We start from the raw sequence: 15230 nt of genomic DNA on the forward strand, positions 1-15230 counted from the left end.
GATTTATCCAATTTCCTATTGTCAAGTTTACGTGTATGCTTGATGTGATTATGTTAATGTGCTAATTAAATTTGGTGTCCTTCATTGTACATTTTGCTCCTAGCAAAGTAAGAAACTGCTATGAGAAATTGTGCCTGCCTCGAAGAGATAACTGAGATAAATGGGGACAGTGCCTGGGGAGGGTAAGAAATGTTATCTTTTGGCCGGAGCTGGCTTAGTTACAATTTAATTTGAACCTGAAGGTATAGAAGAGAAGCAAACAGAAAAGCAGGGTCTCAGCTATGCAGCCACGGTTAGAGCTGGTGCACAGTGAGCTGGTTGCCTGTGGGAGAGGCCAGGGACCACGCCAGTGGGTAACAAGAGCTGCGAAGATCCTGCTTGTTTATCTCACAGGAGGCCACCTTTAACTTGAATTTAAATCTTGTTCTATTTTTTTCCTGGCTTAATTTATGCAGGCATTTTCCTTATTTTACATGTGGATATTGCTTTAGTTTTTGTTTTTGAAACTCTAGAAAAAGGCCTGAGGCCCAGGTCTTGTCTGAGATAATGGATATTCCTTTAAAAAGACAGAAAGAGTCAACAGCTAGAATTTGTAAATTAAAATTATAACAGGATGCTTTGTTAATACTTAAAATTCATGTTTTTGAAAGAGCTCTTTTAGGTTTCTCTAGGTACAGATTTTTGTCATCTGTCACTTTTACCTTCATGCACACCGTAGTTAAGCTTTTCCTAACACTGGATTACATGCAGTTGCTCCTCCGAACCGCTTTCAACTCAGCCAGTGTCGTCTCTCTGTTACAGTGGCACGCTCATTGAGTATGCTGGTGACGGAGCATTCTCTGGGGATCAGCCTCTGAGCGCAAAGCTGAACTTTCTTCATCTTGTTACCGTATTTTCCTGAAAATAAGACCAAGCCTTATATTAATATTTGCTCCAAAAGGTGTAATAGGGCTTATTTTCAGGGGATGTCTTATTTTTTCATGGACAACAATCTACATTTATTCATGTACAATGATCTACTTTTATTCATGTACAAAACCCTACATTTATTTCAATACAGTCATGTCATCATCTTCTGGAGCTAAGTCATAACTCTCCAGACCTGAATTCTGGCCGGAGTTTCTTGCAACTACATTTCCTCTCTTTAAATGAGCACTTCTTATCTGTGCATACTGCTTGTAGTGCATTGGCAACACGGCTGCCAGTGATTTTATCCCAATGAATTCTTCACTCAAGGCCTGACCTCACAAAGTTTTCCTTAAATTAAGTGTTAATTGAAGACTTCTGAGATGGGAGTGACAGAAGAACAAAGACAGTTAAGAGTGATGGTCCACACAAAAGTAGTGAAAAACTGCAGTCAGCAAAATTCCGAAAACATTTCTTTATTTCACATGAGTGCATTAAATCTGTCTATTACAACACATGATGTCTTGAATTCATCTTGGACGCAACCATGTCTGTTTGCTGTCAAGTGTGCACGTAATTTGTTCATTGTGTCTGCACTCTGATTGGTCATTTGGCAGTAAGTCTAGAGTTTATCTGCTTACACAGGCATTTACCTCTCGTTCAAAAGTGCCCACTAGGGTATTTACAAATACTTAATTATAATTTATTTTAGGTATTAATGTCAATAATATTTATTTGTATATTATTATTATTTTATAATTCAGTACATCTGTTATGTGTTGCAGTGGATGTATTAGATGTATCCATCTGGCTGGTGACCTTAACTGGGGCTTATTTTGGAGGTAAGGCTTATACAGTATTATATGCATTCTGAAAAATCATGCTAGGGCTTATTGTCTCATTAGGCCTTATTTTCAGGGAAATGTGGTAGAGGGTCATCAGAAGATTTTTAGTCTAAACTGTACACACACAGAGGATAGCAGTGACATCAATGGAATAATGACTGTGAAATACCTCCAACTGTGAGTCACTTCCAGATACTGGCGACGTGTGTCCCAGAGCCACGAAACACTGTTTAATAGCACTTTCCTCCTAGGTTTTTGTAAGAAATATTCTGCCATAATGCTGAGCATGTGGCAAGCATTCGTTAAATTATAGCTATTAGTAATGCACTCCACTATTTTGACATGCCATGTACATGTAAATTATTGACTAATTAAAGTATAAATTATACAGAGGCTTCATTTGTAAGGTTATTTTAACAATATGTGTCTGTTTGGCTTCAAATCAAGGGAAGATTGGGACAAAGTTTATAGTAAATTTTGTTGGTATTCAGGTGTACAGTGCTTCAACTTGGAAGAAAGATTCAGCTAGTTAATGTTAGTCATGGCTAAGTAAGGAGACCCCCAGCAATAAGTCTAGTGCGTAACTCCATTATGACAAAATCATTGTTGTAGCTAGTGGGTGGCTGTGGGCCAAAATGTGATCCATGAATGAAGATTTTTATGCTGTTAAGAAACAGAAACATGTTACCACTATGCACCTATTAGAATGGCTAAAATCTCAGGCACTGAGAACACCAACTGCTGGAGAGCTGATGAGCAGCAGAGCACTCATTTATTGGTGGTGGAAATGCAAAATGGCATAGCCACATTGCAAGGCAGTTGAGCAGCTTTTAAAAAATGAAGCATATTCTTACTATATGACTTAGCAATTGCACTCCCTGGCATTTGCCTAAATGAATTGTAAACTTATGTCCGCACAAAACATTCATAGGGTTGTTTGTAGCAGCTGTATTATAACTACCAAAACTTGGAAGCAACTAAAATGTCTCTCAGTGGGTGGATGGATGGATGAATCACGGTCCATCAAGAAAAAGGAATATTATTCAGTGCTAAAAAGAAATGAATTATAATTATCATGAGAAAAATTAAACTCAGAAAAAAATTAAATATGTATTACCACTGAAAAAAAACCAATTTGAAAAATCTATATACTGTATGATTCCAACTCTATAATATTCTGGACAAGGCAAATCAATGGAGAGTGAAAAGATCAGTGGCCTTCACGGTTTCTAAGGACAGAGGCATAACTAGCTGGAGCACAGAGAAATCTTAGAGCAGTGAAAATACTCTGTATCACACCATAACATGGATTGTATCTTTATACACCTGTCCAAACTTCAAGAATATGCAAGACAGAGCCCTGGACTCTGGGAGACAGTGACATGCCAATGCTGTTCCTCAGTTGTACCAAATGTTCCATTACGATGAGATGTGTTGATGGTAGGGGGACCTTGGGGATGGGTCAGAGGATTGTGGGAAATCTTTGTACTTTTCCATTCAATTATTCTGTGTACCTAAAACTGCTCTAAAATAATGTGTACTTTTTTCTTAAAAAAAAAAGCAGAAAGGAAACTAAAAAGATGTAAGGAGTTATGACAACTAGATGCAATATGTGATCTTTGATTGGACTCTGAACCTGAATTTTTTCTCTAAAGATCATTTTTCAGATAATTGGAAACAAGTAAGGTTTGTAGCATAGCTACTTATACCAATGATAATATCTTGATTTGATAATCATAATGTGGTTGTACAAGAGAGTCCTTGTTCTGGGCAAATACACACTGAAGTCATAGTAGAAAGGGCTATGTCTCCCATTGTTTCCAACTGTTCAGAAGAAATAGTATCAAGAGGAAGTGATAAAAATGTAGAGTGAAAGGATTATGATAATTTTTCTCATATTTTTTCCAACTTTATTGTAAACTTGAAATTATTTAAAAACATAACAAAAAATACATAAAGAACATTAAGCTCATTTGGAATACCATTCTAAGTTTGTGATACCATTCTAAGTTTCCTTCCTGACCATCTTATTATTGGCATGTTCACTTACAGAGGTTTAATCACAGTGTGTCTTTTTTTCCTTGTTTTACAAGCCAACATTACTTCATGTAAATGGTCTCTGCTTTGAGAAAGTATAGAGACCTGCTACTTTCTAAGGATCCCTTTGGATTCCACCAGAAGCTCATCTGTTTTCCTATTAAAATTTCTCATTGTATCTCAGTCATTTATTAATTCCTTTATACCTTTACATTATTGTTCAAAAGGTAAAGTGTCAGTGCTGATATCATTGTTGCTGGTGACAAGCCCCTGCCCAGCTGCTCACAGTCACTGTAACACCACAGTGGCCATTTCTCAGGGTCTGCCTTGGGACCTGCACCTGATGGAACATGTGTGGGCCTGCGTGTAGGTCTTGGCCATGACATTTACCCAATGTATGATCTGAATCCAGTTGTGGAATTTCTGTTGGGCTCTGTTTCTGTTTGCTTCATGTGTGGAAGTCCTTTTGGAAATCTTGAGTGTGGATCTGGATTTGTGTGTGCTAACCAAACAGCTGATACCCATCTACTCTGCTTTTTGCTTCTTTCCTCTATTTACAGAGCACCTCCTAAATCTCATTCCAATTTACTTCACTGTCTTACTGACTTTCTCGTTGCTGGGACAAAATACCCAACACCCAAAGTTAAACAAGGAAAGGTTTATTTTTGCTCGGAGTTTGAACAGGTTTCATTCTGCAGTTGGTTGGCTCCAAGCCAAGGCAGTATGGCTGAGGGGCATGGCAGAGGAGCAACAGTCCTTGGCAGGGCAGGCAGGAGGCAGGAAGCAGCAGCATGTAGCCTCCCTTTTCCTTATATTTCATTCAGACTACAGTCCTATTGGTTGATGCCACCCATACCCAAGGTGGGCCTTCCCATTATCCATACCCAGAACTGTGTTAAGTCAGTGGAGTATTTTAGTTATCATACACCATATTCACATACCCTAGACCCAGCCACATCTGAAAAGCCCCATCTATGAGTGTATGAGGCTTTGCGTGGGGACACCTAGACACAAGCCATAACATTCACTAAATTAACAAGAGAAGTTTGAGTTTCTGCATTAAAATATGATAACATCTACCAGTGGAAAAGGCCAGTACTTTGAGATTGAGTAAGCAAGACTAATGAAATCAAATTAATTTGGTTCATGTATTTAGCTATGCTACTTATTAGTTGTGTGACGTTAAGCAAATCATTTAACCTGTCTGCATATCAGTCACTAGATCTGTGAAATGGGAATAATAATTACTACATTAGAGAGCTAAATTAAAGGGCCAAGGTTAAGTAAATATAAGCAAAATAATTCTGTGATCTTTTGAGTCAAGAGAGAAGGTCCAATACATCTCCAAGATGTATTTCTTTTCTGTAGCTGGCCATGACTGTATCAGCTGCCCCACAGCTACTGTGGGAGGTGTTCGCTTTGGCTGCAGCAAGTTTGGGTTGCAAGTCCATTCAGATGACTCTACCCCTTTGCAGCAGTCCTCAGTCATGTCTTCCTTCCCCATCACTAAACAGAAAGTCTGACACTAGGCATGTGGTGAGCCTTTTTCTTTCATATAAGCAACTTTCCCCATACCCTTAGAGGTTCAGTCCATGCACTGTTCTCCCTTTATGCACCATCAGAAGTCTTAATAAAGCTTCTTTCAGATAGCATATTTTACCAAATTGTGACTTCTATCTCAAGTAGAGAAGATTGAACTGGCAACACGAAAGGCACTCAAAGTACCCAGCAGCCAGAGCTGGTAACACTGATAGTAGCAAATAGCATTGATTGTCAGGGAGCCACAGAGAATTGCTGGAAGCTGCCATCTCTGGTGACTGGAAGACTCCCTGATGCCCCATAGCTGTTGGCTCTGGTTGCCAGTAGGGTAGCAGGAGGCTGCTAATATTAAGAGCTGATAGCCCCTGGCATGCAAGGCTTAGGGGTGTTAATGCTAAAAAAAGCTACGCATTGCCTGTTTGTGATTTTTATCCAAATTGAGCAAAAGGATTCTCAGCAGCTTGGTGACACTTTTAGCCACCTTATAATATATAAGGGTATTATATATTATAGGTATTACAACCACATAGAAATTTATATAAAGTATAATATAGATGCTAATGTGATATAGCTGTGGTGTAGATTGTTTCAACTAAAACTGGAAATCAGAGAGATAAAGATATACTCCAAAGGGGTTAGGGATGGCTCTACATCACAGTGGATTTGGTGTGACCATCACCCACAGTGTGGAACCTTGCAGTTTTGGTTGTTTGTTTTTAGCTCAAGCAGAATGCATCAGGCCTGGGGGACAACCTGAACTGATCAAATGCCACAATTTTTAAAAATGTGGAACAAAAATGGCAAGTATACCAGAGCAGTTCTAGAGGATGGTCAGCTTTACTTCCCTGTTGTAGTCAATATTTGCAAGAAGAACAGATTTAATACAAGACACAGAAATTTTTAAGATTAGTTGACAATGTCCACCCACCAAATCAAATGTAGAAGAGTGCAATAGACCTGTCCGAATGGTAGAGATCTGAAGAATCTGGCCGAAGGTCTGAAGCCCACAACAATGTCCTGCATGAGTCCATATCAGGAGGGCAAGGAATCTATGATGGAAGACTGAAGGGTCTGCGCTGGAAAATCCAAAGAGCCCTGCTGGAGCTGAGAGTCTGCGCCTGGAGGCCAAAAGGCCAGTGCTGGTAGCTAAAGCAGCTCCATCAAAAGCCAAGAGAGGACGCCCACGGAGAAGGCAAAGATCAGAGCTCCTCCAAAGATAACAGCAGCCATCCTTGGCAAAGGTGAAGACCGGAGCTCGGCCAAGGAGAACAGCCCCTCAGAAGAAAAGCAGCCTGGACGAAGCTCTTCCAAGGAAGATCAGCTGAAATCCTTCCCTCCTGCTCTCCTTGTAAACCGTGGTGCAGTCCTTCTTAAAGTGGGTCTTTGATGCCCAGAACCATGAAGACTCAATTCAGCTGAGTGTCCCCACTCAAGTTGGCAATTAATTCACCACCACACTCCCGATATGAAAGCCTCCTTATAAGGCCAGGTTATACCCTGCTGACTGTTGGGCAGAGGGAGCAGTGTGGTGTGAGGGAGGGATGATGGGGATTAGGAAAACAGCTTTGTGACCAAAGTCACTGCATCATAGTCACCTCTAAAGGGAGAAACAGGCCTCATGATGAGGGACCACTTGAGTCTTGGGCCCATTATGTTTTGCCTGTCCCTTCACAAGATTTCTTCACTGACTACCTCTTTCTGCTGATAAAGGAATATTTGAGCGTGTTGGCTTGGTTATTTGTTCTCTTAAATTGTTACTTGTACAAGGCTTTATTCTTTCTCTCTCTCTTTTCCTCTCTCTCTTTCTCTGGCATATGTGTTTATCTTTAGCAGCTTTTGCTTAGATTTTCTATCCCTGTTTATTATGCTTTTGACCCAAGAATGATCTTCTTTTAAGTCAGCTTCTCCTGTGAACAGTATTATCCATTTTGTCTTGATTTCCAGTATTATGCTGGCTTCAGTTTCCCATTCAGAATTTCAGGAACAGTTCCAGGGTCCATTATGGCAACCTGACAAACAAGTTGAGGACTGAGAAGGACGAGTGGGGAAAGTTTTAACTAGAAACAAACCTAGCCCAAGAGAGTGGGAAAAAATGAGGTCTCAGATATAACGTATTAGCAGTGTCCTGAACATGTCACCACTGGAAAGTGTGCTCACATCCTGCTGGTGATCTCTCCCTTTGACCAAATCCCTGTGCATGTGTACACAAATTACTTGCTTGAAAATACAGAATAGTTCTCATAAGACCTCATTTCACCTCTGGGGTGCAGTGTGTTAGAGTCTGACAAATCCGAACATAGGTGGGAGATACAGCCTATCACTCACATCACCAGTGAGTTTTCTCTGAAACAAAGAATTTGACCATAACCACGTGCAAGACCAGGAGACCTAAATCTAGAGAAACACACCAAGATCAGCTTCTTGTCACAGAATTACTGAGAGTGGAGTGGAGTGGGACCCCACATTCTGGTAGGTCAGGAAGCAATGGACATTCCCACCCCAACTCTGCTACAAAAGCAGGTCACCTTACCATTCTTGGGTCAAAAGCATAATAAAAAGGGCTAGAAAATCTAAGCAAAAGCTGCTAATGATAAACACATATGCTAGAGAGAGAGAGAGAGAGAGAGAGAGAAAGAGAGAGAGAGAGAGAGAGAGAGAGAGAGAGAACTTGTATATATAACAATTTAAAGCAACAAATAACTGAGCAATCACATGTAAGAACTCCTTTATTAGCAGAAAAAGTCTATGAAGACCTGTAAAGGAACGCACAAAGAATAATGGGCCCAAGACTCAACTGTGGTGGTTTGTATCCACGGTTCTCATCTCATAATGCTGCTCCCAAGATCGACCATTTGAACTAGAAGATGGGTTACAGAAATGCTGATCTTCATTTGCCTTTCTGTCTTGGGGCTAGCCAGAAAATATTCCCCGACATTCCCTGTCTGACAGTAAATCATATGAGCCCCACTCAGAATGGGTCCTGCCTCATACCATGGAGAAAGAAAGCTGCCCAAAGAGGACAAGAAGGATCTAAGCAGATAGCCCTCGCTGGATTTCCCTCTCTTTGTACTAGCATTGGATCAGATTTCTTCTGTCCTAACAAGTTTCTACACTATTGCCTGTGCTTCAGCCATGCTTATACAGTGAGGTACCCATGAGAATCCAGAAGGACAGAGTTTGGAGAGCTTCCCAGGGGCTCAACACTTGGGAGCTTCTGGGGAGCAGCCCCCCCAAGAGAGAGCCTAGGGACCTCTTGCACCTTTCTCTGTACTTTGCTCTGTTCATCTTTCTTTTTTTTTTTTTTTTTTTTTTTGGTACTGAGACTTGAATTCACGACCTCACGCTTGCCAGGAAGGTGCTTGCGCCACTGAGCTATATCCCTGGCCCAATGCCCCATTCATCTCTTCAGCTGTATCTGTGTAATATCTATGTAATAAGATGCTAAACATAAGCAAGTGTTTCCCTGAGTCCCATGAGCTGCTCTAGCAAATCAGGTGTTGCAGGAACTCCAATTTATAGTCAGTGGGTCAGAAGCCTCAGGTGACTTGCCATGTGAAGCAAGGACAGTCTTGTGGGACCGAGGCTTTATTGAGTGGGCTCTGACACTGTCTCCATACAGCATCAGAATGGAGTTCCCTTAGGGGATGTCCAGCAGAACTGATTGCTGGCACAAGGTGCGGGGAGCCCTGCACATTGGGGTTTGGAGGTGATCTGCATTGTGAGCATAGTGGAGAAACTGAGCTTGAGCTTCGATTTTTCTTCTGTAGCTACCCCCTCCAGGAGGCTCTAGATTAGCCATGGGAGGGACGGCCCCTCCCCCCTCAATCCTGCAGGCTGGAAGGAGTTAGGGTTCCAGCCTTGAAGGGTGAGGACTCTTGGGTAGTGAGAGAGATGTATGTAGCTGCAGTCCATGCCGGGAGCTAGGAGGTGAATTAGCAGTGCAGGGAAGTGGACAGTGTCCAGTGCAGACAGCAGGTCTGAGGCAGCGCCTGGAGGTACTTCTGCATTCTGGCCCCCTGTGCACTGATGAGGAGCAGAAATGACCTGGTGTAAGAGGGGAGAAGCTGCCCTAAGGCTGAGCGGGGCAGCAGCCACTGCCCTGGCACAGTGCTGAGGAGAAGGGCACTATTTATTCACCTCTAAGGTGTGTTCTAGGTGGGCCAGGGGTGTGGCTCAGTGGTAGAATGTGGGCTATCACATGTGTGAGCATGTGGGTTTGATCCTCAGCATGTGTGAGCATGTGAATTTGATCCTCAGCATTTTAAAATAATTTTTAAAAATTATGTATTGGATAGCTACTAAGATTAACCTTAAAAATTCTATTATCCTGTGTTTAAGAAGTCAGATATCTAAAAGCCCAATGCATAACCCTTCGACAGATTGAGTGTCCTCAAAATAAGTTTTCTGAAGTAGAAATGTGCTTGATTTGCCCCAGCAGGTGACCTACAGGAAGGGAAACCTTTGTCACCTTTACCGTGTTTGCAGTAATTTGCATGCTAATGGCTGAGCAGTCCCAGACCAGTTGGTTGGAAAATGAACTTGGCTGAGCCCTGTTGTGTCAGAGTAACTGTATGGAGGCCTGCCGAATGTTGAATATCACTTGGAAAGAGAGATTAATCATTAACAACCCTATTAATTCACTTGGCATTTTTAAGCAAAAATTATCTCTTCATATTTAACACAAGAAAAGAGCAAACGCACATATTTAGCATCACTTACTAAAATGTCCCAGGAATTGTATTCTGTTAAAAAAAGTTGTTCTCATTTGTGAGTTTGGATTCCAGATTGTATTAATACAAGAGGAAAGTGGTTAGCTTTTAAAATCTGAATAATATCACAAGTATGTAATTTTTTCATTAATAAGACCAAAATGAAATATGCTGGAACCAGAGAAATAATGTTGTTAAAATAATCTGAAAGTCAGAAGGCGTTATTCACGGGAACTGTTATGGTCACTACTGGCAAATGGAGTTACTGATATACTTTCATCGTAGATTGGGAGAAAACGAAAACTTGCGCTTGCATGGAGTAGGGCATAAGCATTGAGTAGGATATTATTTTTCATACTTATTTCCATTTTGTTCTTGAGGAGTAACTGATGAATCTTTTAACATGAATCAGAATAGTAGTGGGAAATTAAAAATAAAAACAGCCCAGAAGTGGTGAGAGAGTCAGAGGCATTCACTGATACGGCAACTGTCTTGCCTCCTGAGAAAGGAGACATCTCTGAGCCCCGTCACTCATCGTGGAAGAGACAAAGTGGTGTGGACACCATGCGCTGTGGTCAGGGATGTTTCATGAGATAGATATTCAACCACTCATTCCATACAGATAAGAATAATTCACATGGATCTGGCTCTTAGCTGGGGATGGGGTAGGGGTGGGAGGCAAGTAAAGCCAGGTACTCACCACATAACAGGATGAATGGGCAGGTAAGAAAATAACAAGTTCATGCAGAATGAGCGCAAGGGAGGGCTTCAGGCTCCTTCACAGAAGGAGGCACGTTTGCAGAAAAGGAGGCCATCACACTGATTCCTGGAGAACGGGAAGTGCACCAGGAGGGGCATTAAGAGGATGTAGGGAATGACAAGGGGTTGGATATTATTGGATATTATTGTTGGAAGGGGGAGCAAGTGTCCAGAAGTAAAAATGGATAGGAAGGTAGAATTCCAGACATGGGGGTTCTTTGCAGACTCAGCCACTGGAATTATTTATAAATATTTCTTCTCATGCATGCTGGTCCTCTCCTGCATTTCTCTCTGTTCATTTTTCTATAGCTCTAGTGCTTTTCTCACTTTGTATCAGACACTGATGGACTCTGTGCACCCCCAGCCTTCCTGTCCCTGTAGAGTAGTGTCCTCACTCTTTGAGCAATGTTTCCTTGTGGCTCTAGCCTCAGGATTCCATTAGGAGCCGGTCCTTCTCCTGAGATGCATCAGCCATGGTCACTTGTCCCTGGACATGCCCTCTTCAGGGGGGAGTACATGACCCAAATCACAGCCACCCAGCCTTTCCTTCCTAGAGATGCTGTTCCTTCTTTGGAGTGGTGAGAGAAATGGAGCCCCTCTCTGGCAATAGGATGCAAGGAAGTTTCAATTCTAGCTGCTAGGAGCTGGTTCTCCACCGGAGGAAGGTGGTGCGCAGTGAGAAAAGACCGGTCTTCAAGCTGCTTGCCCCTGAGAAGGCCGGAGACTGTAGCAAAATCCCCATGCCCAGCACTGTCCCCAACCTAGTCTAAGTGCCCGTCTGTCCTCGGGGCCTGCGGGGGTTTGGGCCCACACCGAGGGAAGGCAGGAGTTCTACAAGTTGACTGACACAGAATAGCAGTATGTTACATTTGTCCTGTGCTGTTAATTTGATGTCTCCAACACCGGAAGAGCTTGGTCAGAGTCTCCACTGCCACTGTGACTTGCGCCAGCTTCTTTAATGTCCAGGGTTTTTGTTGTTTCCATTTTGGCACCATGTCCCTTGGCTTGGTTCCAAGCGCTCCTGGGTTTTCACTGTGGATGTGGCTGTGTCTGTCGCACTACCACATAAGCTGATTTCCTTGAGTCCATGCAGCAGGTCGGAGGCCCCCACCACAGCGTCTCCAGAGCCACACAAGCCTTGCCCCCCACACTCCCCATGGCTTTCATATCACTTCTTTGAAATGACCACATCTCTCAGATGCATGCACAGTCATTCTGAGGCCCTTCCCTACTCTCTGCTCTTCTCCAAGATGGTGTCTGGGTGATGGTGGTGGGAGATGGGGTCCTGGCTGTGTCTGTTCTCAGCTGCTGGGATGCTCGTGTGGCAGTGACCTCACAAGGGTCACTTCAGCAGGCCTTTGGGACGGCTGGAATCTGTGGCCTGGTAAAGGGCCTTTATTCCTTCGGCCCTGCCCTTGCATGGCCTTGCTTTCCTCATCCAGGTGTGTGTTAGTCCAGACTCTCAGCACCTTCACGTCTCTCCCTTGGGGACTCCTAGACACCACCCAGGAGACCCAGGGAACAGGGATATCATGTCAGCTCCAGCTCTGCGGCCATACCCTTCAGGGCCTGCACAGCCACCCTGGAAGGGTCTCCCCCAAGGCTCCTGAAGGGAGGCAGCCCCAGCCCTGTGCACTTGGCTTCTCCACTGGCTTACTTGATATACCTTCCTTGGACCATGAGCTGAGAACATAGCAAGCACAGCACAGGGGGCCCGTCGTGTGTGCCTGTGGCTGGCCTGTGCTCCTCCCCGATTCTCTCCTTTTTTGTACTCTCCAAGGTCAGACATGGTGAGCCGCCCCTTTCTGTCCTCCTGGGCAAGCACTTGTTACATTTTTCTTCTTCCTTCTGTGATACTACAGGAAGAGCATTTTAGTCTCTGAACTATAGAGAGAGCAAGTGCATGGATCAGCTCATTCAATTTTATCTTCACTGCCGCTCGTCAGCAGCAGGTGACATCGTTCCCACTTTATGAATGAGAAAAGTGAGACTTAGGGAGTCTGGTGGACCACATTCCAGGAGTCTTAGAGTAAGTTATCAACTGGGTAAAAAAAACACTGTGCCTTCTGCTTTAAAGGTCGAAAGGCTTGTGCCTTTGTGTGTGACACTGAGGTCCCATCCACCTGTAGAAGAGACCTGAGAGCAAGGGCAGGGCCACTTAGAGAGGGGACCAGCGGCAGGGATTGCCTCTGTGGAGCTAAAGAGAAGGCAGTAAGGAGATCATCATGTACAAACGATAGAGCAGACGTCCTTTTTCCCTTGTGTCAGGACTCAGAGGGATCCGAAGCAGAACTGGAGTGATTGCTTTCTTCCACCGAGTGAAAAAAAATACAGTGAAAGGAAGTCGGGGACCACGGTGTTTTTCAGCATAGGGGCATAGGATCTCCCCAGAAATGTGCACTGTGGACCTAGTGAGTCTGTGTTAATTTTTTAAAATGCAAATCTCAGCTTCAAATTCAGCCTTGTTTGGAATTTTAAAGGGCTCCAGGTTGTTTGAAGGTTGAGTGGAATTCCTAAGCCTGCTAACTGGTCACAGTCTACTAACTCTCATAATTAGCACGAGACCACTGTATTGTGTAAACGCCACTCGGCATTCAGCAATGACTAACCGCTCCATTTCAGACGTTTACTTAAGAGGGGGGCTTCCATCCACAGTCAATGCTTCTGGGAATTTCACCTACTTAATACTGGGAGGAGAAGGTGAGTGAGGTCCCAAGTCTCCCATTCCTCTGTTCTCCACCCCCCCAACCCCAGCCACCAAATCCCTTCACTCTGTGGGTGACTCAGGTCTGCCTTACCTGCACGACCTTGAGAAAGTCATTTCTGTGCCCTGAGCTTGAGTCCTGTGCTGAAACCTGGAGTGGCACTGAGCTGAGTGACGATGAAGGTCCTTTCCACCTCTGCGGCTTCAGCACTGGAGATGAGAAATCTTCTTCCTCATGAAACTCAAATGAATTTATTACTTAGTCCAAACCACAGCACAAGCCAAACTCCAAGCAGGCAGTGGTAAGGCTCCCATTCCTAGCAGCTGTCTGCATGTAACCTGTCTTTTATTGCAACGAACGAGTGAAAGAAGGAGGCAGCTTGTGCAAGTTCCAGTATTGAAGGCATTTAGGGGAGAAACATTTAGAAAAATGGGCAGTGGCCAACAGCATGGTCAGAAAGTAAAACTTGTCAGCAAACACGCCTGGCTAATGTGTGTGCATAACAGTCATATCCACTATGCTTTTATTTTTTAGGGGGAATATGAGGAATATTTTGGGGGCCAGATGAGCCACATGTAACTGCTGAAATGGTTGATATACTGATATGTAAATGCCAAGAAGGAGAACTCCCACTTCCCAGGGATGTGGGGAGCTGGGAAACAGAACTTGGGAGGCTTTGGGGCGGCGAGGTGGATGTGTGCCTGTGGAGGGACTGCCAGGCACCGGCCTGCTTACCTGCAGGCAGCAGGGCCCAAAAGGGGCTGGGGGGTGCAGAACGCCTGTCTGATGCGGGGTGCCGCCCGGCTGAGCCATGTCTCTCATCTCTGTCTGAGCCTGACCCATCTGTTGCGGCAGCACAGTGCTTTATTTTCCCCTTGAGATGCCTTCTCCAACCTCTGCACATCCAATTCACGTTTCCAAAGCCTCTGTGCTGATGGCTTAGCCTCCTTCATCCAACAGCGACCACAGGCTGCCGGCTGACTTTTCAGGGGTTCTGCACCTCAAGAGAGCAGACCAGGGCTTTGTCTCCCGTACCTCCAGGCCGGAAGCCCTCAGAGGGCAGCGCCCCTGTGGCCTCTTCCACCCTGGTAGTGGCCGGTGCACAGCAGACACCTGACCTCTGACAAAGTGACACGCTGCAGATCAGTAGTGCCAGTCGCGTTCTGGAAGACCACGCTTACCTGGAAATGCATCCCAGCCACGGCTTTTCTGCCTCCTGCCTTAGATGCTTCTTCGGGAGGATTTAAGATTGTGTGCCGTCCAGGCACATGTGCCTGTGCTAGGGGCCAGCCTGCCCCTCTGGGGTCTCCCCTGAGATGTGGCACTCTGCCCTCTCACCTTTACAGGGCATCTCCCCGGGGGACCTGGAGAAGCCATGGCTCCTCATAGGGACGGCTGCATCGGGTACCCGCCCCACCCCAGTTCTCCGCACCCTAACTTAACCAGGCCGTGTAGACAAAAGCATTAAAAAATCTTTTTAATTCTCCAGGTGGCAGAGTACAGACACAACCTCAGGTAATAAACAATGAGGCTCCACACAGGGAGGAGGACAGAGCTGGGAGCCTCACTAGAGCCAAGCCATCCTCAGTTTCCCCAGGGCGACGCCCCCTTCACACCGGGGCCTACCCCCAGCAGACCGTGTCCAAGGACCGGCGGCCCGGGGAACCGCGGCGGGTCTGCACGCCGGACCGCTGTGCGCGTCGTGCGGGCGGGGTGGCCCGGCGGGGCTG

The 15230-nt window shown here is 44.6% G+C and overlaps 1 long non-coding RNA gene across 1 annotated transcript; it reads right to left on the minus strand.

Moving 5' to 3' along the window:
- Window positions 1-621: 621 nt before the first annotated feature.
- LOC102018180 lies at window positions 622-6846 on the minus strand. The gene is made up of 2 exons (XR_001233298.1): window positions 6256-6846; window positions 622-897 (listed from the first exon to the last, which is right to left on the minus strand). It is a non-coding gene; the product is annotated as an uncharacterized LOC102018180 (long non-coding RNA).
- Window positions 6847-15230: the final 8384 nt, after the last annotated feature.

Source organism: Chinchilla lanigera, unplaced genomic scaffold (assembly GCF_000276665.1).
Source record: "Chinchilla lanigera isolate Chin_1 unplaced genomic scaffold, ChiLan1.0 scaffold00015, whole genome shotgun sequence".
Taxonomy (NCBI): Eukaryota; Metazoa; Chordata; class Mammalia; order Rodentia; family Chinchillidae; genus Chinchilla; species Chinchilla lanigera.